Source organism: Lolium rigidum, chromosome 2 (genome assembly GCF_022539505.1).
Source record: "Lolium rigidum isolate FL_2022 chromosome 2, APGP_CSIRO_Lrig_0.1, whole genome shotgun sequence".
Lineage (NCBI taxonomy): Eukaryota > Viridiplantae > Streptophyta > Magnoliopsida > Poales > Poaceae > Lolium > Lolium rigidum.
This window is the reverse complement of record NC_061509.1, coordinates 116,292,940-116,299,680: the sequence shown is the minus strand read 5'-3', so window position 1 is coordinate 116,299,680 and position 6,741 is coordinate 116,292,940.

Here is a 6,741-nt window from a genome sequence, read left to right as displayed (position 1 = left end):
ACAAGGTAGTAACACCGTGCATGTTTACTATCAGGAATTTCAATTTTACATGTACCGTTGTGATATAAAGGAATTTGAGCAAAGTACTAGAAACATGTTTTTCAACGGCTTACACCCTGATATTAAGGTTATGTTTAAGTATATTCCTCGTTCTACTATTGGTATATATGTTCGCGCTTGTGCTTTTGAGAAACACATACAGGAGACAACGTTGGACCATTCCAACTCCTTCAAGTCATGCACACTAGCACCGGTTATTTCTTCCAACGTTCCACGCATGAATATTGTTGTGCGAGTTGCCCAGCCACAGACTTGTGACACGTCGCTGCGAACATATTCTAAGTCGGAGTCACAAGGTAACAATAAAGGTACTGATTTTGTCCCTCCACATGAGATTGATGAATGCAATGTTGATATTAATATACCATGTTGTTGTGGATATACTTCATAGGTATACCATCGACATGGTCCGATTCCGGCAAGCCCGGGTGGCCCACAGATGGTGGTGATGGCTTATGGCCCACCGGGCAGCCCGATTCGTTGTTGATCCTAAAGGATGAAGTCCGGCCCGGGATAGGGAAGCCGGATCCCAACCGACCATCGGAGGAACCCGGATCCATGGAGGCCCGGGAGTAACCCGGATCCATGGAGGCCCGGGAGTAACCGGATCCATGGAGGCCCGGGAGTAACCCGGATCCATGGAGGCCCATGTGGAACCCGGATCCGGTACGACGTAGGGAGGAAGGCGGATCCTTGACGTACACGGCAAGACATTGTACCGTAGTTAGGCGACCTGTAATCCGGCTAGGACTCTCCATGTAAACCCTAGATCCGTGCGCCTTTATAAGCCGGATCCCGGGAGCCCTAGAGGCACGTTGACAACCACAACTCATTGTAACAACGCGAAAGCGCCCAGATAATTCCAGACAAGCGGCGGTAGGCCCTCGTCATCGTGCGGGTGTTCGAAGGCTGGGTAACTCGCGTACTCACCGTCCCGTGTGCACTCCGCCCTATGGCCCCTACTTCTTCTCCCCCTCGTGAGGATCCCTCCTCCGAGGTACCGTCGATTAGGCAACGACAGTTGGCGCCCACCGTGGGGCCTGCGGCGTCTGGAGGCCGGAACCGGGCGGGTTCCACATCTTCATCTGCGAGACCGTTGATTTCGACGGAAACGCACTGGTAAGTAATGTAGCTACGACCGCCGCGCGAGCAGGACGCAGCGCGCAAAGATCCGATCCGAGTCGGCTGGAGCTTTCCACGGAAGAATCCGCCTTAGATCCGAAAATTTCAAATTCGGTTTTGGTAGCCGGATCCGCGCCTACGTTTTTGGTAGTCGGATCCGCACCTATGTTTTGGTTGCCGGATCCGCGCCTACGTTTTTGGTAGTCGGATCCGCACCTATGTTTTTGGTTGCCGGATCCGCGCCTACGTTTTTGGTAGTCGGATCCGCACCTATATTTTGGTAGCCGGATCCATACCTATTTTTGGTAGTCGGATCCGCACCTATATTTTTGTAGCCGGATCCATACCAAATTTTGGTAGGTGGATCCGCACCTAAATTTTTGGAAGTCGGATCCACACCTAAATTTTGGTAGGTGGATCCGCACCGACGGGACCATCTGCGACAATCAATCTCGCACCGGCTCGACGGAACGCCGAAGAAAAACCGCCACGACCGACGTTGACTCCGCTCCAAACAGCTAAGTCCCTATTTATATTTAATATTTTAAAATTTTATGATCATGAGATTAAGATTGGTTCACTCATATCCTGAGTCTTTTACCGCTTTCGCTGTTGATCATATCTTTCCCACGATTTGCCTCGCGCTCGTGAAAAACTTTGTCTTGTTTTTGCCGCTTAAGGCTCCGATGCTGCTGCAAATATTCCGCTTTCGGGCGTTAGCTTAAGTTTTACGGCCTACACGTTTTCGTTGTTTTATGTGTGGATTCCTTAGTAGTGACATCTCGGTACTTAAAACCGGCCTCTGTTTCCGAGGTTCTTGATTGTTTCGCGATTAAGCGCTATCGCCTCGACGGATGTTCCGTGTTTAAAGTTTACCGTCTCGCGAAAAGTCAAGCATATAAATCAGAAGAACGGATAAACCAGCACTTGCTTAAAACATATAAATTACATTAACTGTTCAAGATAGTCGAGTTGTTTTTCCGCCTTGACAGTTTTATGTTGTTCAACTGCTGCATAGTTTCAGCTTTAAAACATTTGTTCAAAGGCCGTTTTGTTCCGCCTTACATTTGTTCGTTGAACATGATCAAAGAAACAATTTAATACAAATATGTTTTTATGTTTATGTATCGGGTACATGACACTTGGACCTTCAACGGTCCTCGAACTAAGGTGTTTTCAAGCGGACCTAGCAATCGCGAGAAGCCCGGGGAAGCTAGCCGGATCCATATGAGATAAGGTTAGGCGGATCCGTAGCATGCACAGCTGGAAAAGCAACTTGAGTCTTGATTCCGCTATGCTTAGCCGGAACCAACCCTCGGGGCTGCGATTTTGATCTTAAGTGAAAAGTGTGTTTCCTTCAGAGTATTAGTGCTGGAAATTTCCGCCTAGATGCTTGGGATTTACACTATTCCTTGGTCACATATAAAGATAAAGCTACTCTAAGAGCTCCAAGCCGGATTTTCAAGTAAATTCACCTTGGCGCTCGGGGGCTACATCGATGAAGTTCTCTTTGGAGCAACTAACCGAAAAATTTCCACCTTGACGCTTGGGGGCTAAGTTTCTGAGCATCGAGTCTCCTTGGAGCAAGCCGACTCAACGCTCGGGGGCTACATACATATGGTTATGTCAAGAAAAATTTCAAAGATGGCGAAAATCTGGCTAACTAGTCGGATCCGCACCTAATTTTTGGTAGCCGGATCCGCACCTAATTTTTGGTAGTCGGATCCGCACCTTAATTTTTTGGTAGCCGGATCCGCACCTAATTTTTTGGTAGCCGGATCCGCACCTAATTTTTGGTAGTCGGATCCGCACCTCAATTTTTGGTAGCCGGATCCGCACCTAATTTTTTGGTAGCCGGATCCGCACCTAATTTTTGGTAGCCGGATCCGCAACTAATTTTTGGTAGTCGGATCCGCACCTCAATTTTCGGTAGCCGGATCCGCACCTAATTTTTGGTAGCCGGATCCGCACTCAATTTTTGGTAGCCGGATCCGCACCTAATTTTTTGTTAGTCGGATCCGCACCTAATTTTTGGTAGCCGGATCCGCACTCAATTTTTGGTAGCCGGATCCACACCTAATTTTTTGTTAGTCGGATCCGCACCTAATTTTTGGTAGTCGGATCCGCACCTCAATTTTTGGTAGCCGGATCCACACCTAATTTTTTGTTAGTCGGATCCGCACCTATATTTTGGGTAGTCGGATCCACACCTATATTTTGACTAGTCAGATCCGAACCTACATTTGGCTAGTCGGATCCATACCGAAGATTACGTTGGATGGTGTCTCCGAAGAATCGACCATTGGATCATGAAGTTTCCGACCAATACTTGGTTGAAGATATGAAGTTTGGAGTCCTTCATGATTCTCTATTATTCGTTCCGAGCCAAAGGATGAAGATACATGCGCAAGCTGAGCTGGATGGAAGAACGGTGAATCTTGGAGAACTCCGGGGACTACTTGTTGTGGATATACTTCATAGGTATACCATCGACATGGTCCGATTCCGGCAAGCCCGGGTGGCCCACGAGATGGTGGTGATGGCTTATGGCCCACCGGGCAGCCCGATTCTTCGTTGATCCTAAAGGATGAAGTCCGGCCCCGGGATAGGGAAGCCGGATCCCAACCGACCATCGGAGGAACCCGGATCCATGGAGGCCCGGGAGTAACCCGGATCCATGGAGGCCCGGGAGTAACCCGGATCCATGGAGGCCCGGGAGTAACCCGGATCCATGGAGGCCCATGTGGAACCCGGATCCGGTACGACGTAGGGAGGAAGGCAGATCCTTGACGTACACGGCAAGACATTGTACCGTAGTTAGGCGACCTGTAATCCGGCTAGGACTCTCCATGTAAACCCTAGATCCGTGCGCCTTTATAAGCCGGATCCTGGGAGCCCTAGAGGCACGTTGACAACCACAACTCATTGTAACAACGCGAAAGCGCCCAGATAATTCCAGACAAGCAGCAGTAGGCCCTGTCATCGTGCAGGTGTTCGAGGCCGGGTAACTCGCGTACCACCGTCCCGTGTGCACTCCGCCCTATGGCCCCTACTTCTTCTCCCCCTCGTGAGGATCCCTCCTCCGAGGTACCGTCGATTAGGCAACGACACATGTGTTGAGTTCGCTAATGATTTGGCCACTCCGCCTATATTCGAGGATCATAATAATGATTTCACTGTACCATGTGATCAAATAGCTGATACGCCAACTACTTTGAGTGCTTCTATTGTTGAAGTTGACTCTCCCATTGATTCGCGTGCACCAACTGATAATATTGCTGATAGGATTAAATCTTGTGACATGGCTAGTAAGTCAAATTTGGATCATATATTGCTGGTTAGACATGATGACGTGCTAGCTAAAATTTCCCATGAAAATTCTCTGTGGTCTATTGCAATTACTCCTCCTATGTCTTTGTCACATGCTAGAAACAAGGTTGCTGAGCTCAAATGTTTAAAAAGTGTTTATGCCCCTGATTTTACTTTTAATTTGATTGGAAATTATGGTGTAGACAAAACAATTTTGGTGCATAAAATTTGTGTCACATGTGATAACCTTACTTGTTTGAGAGAAAATGAATTTATGCGTATGCTAGATCATTTTGATATGACCTCCAATACTAGTATCAATTTTATGCCAAATAGATTGTTGCATGATCGCTTACGGAAGCTTGTTGTAGCATATAATTTGGAGACCTTGAATTTTTGTTTACCATTATTGGGATGGTTAAATGATGAGCATTTCACATTGCACGGAGATGTAGATATGTGCATCATTTATATATGCAAACTGAGTTGCTATATATGTTGTACTATGATGAATAATATTTTATGTTGCTCGACATTACAAGTGACACATAAAAGAGCAGTTAAAATGGATGACATCTATATATATCATGCACACACATTTGCTCTTTTGTTAGCATGTTTACAGAATAAACATCGCCGAGGACGGCTTTATTTTCAAGAAAGGGAGGATGATGTGGACATAAATATCTCGGATACGACCAAGTGCATTATACGCGGATATATATCTCAGGTGATTTCTAGTAGTAACTCCAAAATATATTATTTAATTATTAGGAACAGCCTTACTACATATCCATGTAATACATACAGGTACACTGAAGATCTACGTATATCTGAAGTTAAAATACAAGTGCAATACAAAGTTTATGCAAGAGCCATGCACCTGACGTGAAGTTCCTGAGTTCAATTGAAGCCATGCACGTACCGACCATACCATGTGCAAGCATATATTCAATCATGAAAGAAGTGCAGCTCATGTATGCCAATTCAAGCATCGGACATGCATACTATTATTTTATAAACATGTGTATGCTGCCAAGACATGGGCCTAATAGGACATGCGGCCGGGGCCGCCCACACATCCACGACCATGACGAAGGATGCCATGTTTGCCAGCACTTCTACCGCGGTCGTATCATCATAAATAGCTAGCTCATCTAGGGTTTAGAACTCGGATTTTGATTAGATTAAAAGTTAGCCATCGCTGCAACTCTCGTGTACTTCTTTTGAGGCCAACGCCCAGAACAAGACCGACTATTCGGAATCCCACCTTTTCAATAAAGCTTTCATCTTTCATCCGCAATATTCTGATTGCAATATTAGTTCTTACTTGGTCTCGATTTCGGGTAGGAATTAAGACCCTCGGCTGGTCGGCTGATCGTGCATCCGCAAGATCGGTAACTTCCGGAGATTGTCCTAGCGATTGCATTGGCGCACGAGCTTTGCACGTGTAGTCGGATCGTCAAGCACGAACTCCACCAACAAATCGACGCTATCATACTCTCATCGAAAGATCGGCCACCTTTGCCCTATCGAGACCGGTCGGAAGCCGGGCCAGCCCCCTCGTACGGGACGACGGCCGGAAACCTCGCAGGAATCCGGTTTCCGACCGGTCGACCGGACCCATGACCGGACCGCCGGTCACGAGGCCCGGTCGAGCCGGACCCATGACCGGACAGCCCGGTCCCGGGCCCGGTCTGGCCGGATCCCAAACCGGACCTGACGAGAGTGCCCCACCAAGCTGCCTTAACTTATCCTTTTGCGTACTGTTCGCCCTTGCTGTGCTGTGTGTGCCTATATAAGTAGGCTGGAACCCCTCATTAGCTCTTTAGACTTGTTTTGAACTCAAACCCTAACTTTGAGCTTAGTCTCCCTTGGGTATCATCCTCCGTAATCAAGGCACCTTGGTTGTTGACTTAGATCTTGTTGAAGGAGATTCTAGTACTTGTTACTCTCTCTCCTTCCCCAAGCTCTTCCTCTCCAATCCCAATCTCTTCGGGGAATTCTACCGCGTGTCTCTTCCACGGAGATTCTATTGGCGTGGTCCATCGAGCCACGGAGGTAAGCATCGGGTGTATCGGGTTGGTGTGCGTGCGTGAGTCTCGGGGTTCCTCGTGTTCATCACCGTGTTCTTCGTGTTCCTCGCGTTTTCCCATCTCCCCTTTGGTTTCGACGTCAATCCGCAAGATCGGGCCGCACACGGGGTCTTAGACCTCATCACTCCCGTTATACTATTGTCTCCACCAACGA